Below are 559 nucleotides of genomic sequence, written 5' to 3'. Positions count from 1 at the left end.
TGGGAGACTTCAACATCAATATTAGACAGCTCAATCAGACAGAAAATTAACAACGATACCCAGGATTTGAACTCAGATCCAGAACGAGTAAACTTAATTAACATTTATAGAACTCTCCACTTTAAATACACAAAATATACACTCTTATCAGTACCACATCGCATCTATTTACAGGTTTAAATGAAATATTGGTTGGCTGCTTGTTTGTTATTTTCTTCCCTCATTTTTTTTTTCATGTCTCTATTATTAAGCACAATTATAGGCATACCCATTTTTAGACTACATTCTAGCCCGGGCAATAAAGCAACACCCCGTTCTCTCTCCCTCTTCCTCTTTCTCTTTCTTCCTCTCCTTCTTTTTTTTTTGTTCTTTTTTTTTCTTCCTTCCTTTCTTCTTTATTAAAAAAAAAGCAATCAATATAATTCACCATATTAAAAGACATTTAAAAAGCTATATGGTCATTTCAGTAGATTCAGGAAAAGCATTTCACAATATCCAACATCCTTCATGATAAAAAACATCTCAGCAAATGAGGAAACAAACATGGAAACTTAAAAAA

The sequence above is a fragment of the Cebus imitator genome, unplaced genomic scaffold (assembly GCF_001604975.1).
Source record: "Cebus imitator isolate Cc_AM_T3 unplaced genomic scaffold, Cebus_imitator-1.0 Scaffold521, whole genome shotgun sequence".
Classification (NCBI taxonomy): Eukaryota; Metazoa; Chordata; class Mammalia; order Primates; family Cebidae; genus Cebus; species Cebus imitator.
This window is presented reverse-complemented; position numbering follows the sequence as displayed.